The following is a 419-nucleotide window of genomic DNA, read 5'->3' as shown; positions in this document are numbered from 1 at the left end:
TCTTGTTTCTACAGTAGCCAAGAATGGACAAACCAAACACTGGCTTTAGAAATGGCCTTTTGTGTTGTTGTGAGTTTCATGCCCACCCTAGTTTCTCCTACACACCTGGAATGGGAGGGTAAGGAAAGTTGGCTGTAATCAGCACCTACACTGCTAAATGTCACTAAATCCTACACACTGGACCTTTAATCTGGTTTTTTATTCTTTATTTTCCTTTTTTTATAGCTCCAAAACACAAAAAAAACCATAAACATCCCTTCCTTTTACAATAATTCATGATAGCATGTTTCATAGGGTACAAAAACAAAGATAAGCATATCAATAACAGTAAACTACGACGGAGTATTAGGGCCATACTAAGAGAATAAAGTTGTAATATTACGAGAATAAAGTCGTAATATTAGGTCTATGAGAATAAA

This window comes from Morone saxatilis, unplaced genomic scaffold (genome assembly GCF_004916995.1).
Source record: "Morone saxatilis isolate NCDOM2014 unplaced genomic scaffold, NCSU_SB_2.0 Contig11, whole genome shotgun sequence".
In the NCBI taxonomy this organism is placed as follows: domain Eukaryota; kingdom Metazoa; phylum Chordata; class Actinopteri; family Moronidae; genus Morone; species Morone saxatilis.
This window is presented reverse-complemented; position numbering follows the sequence as displayed.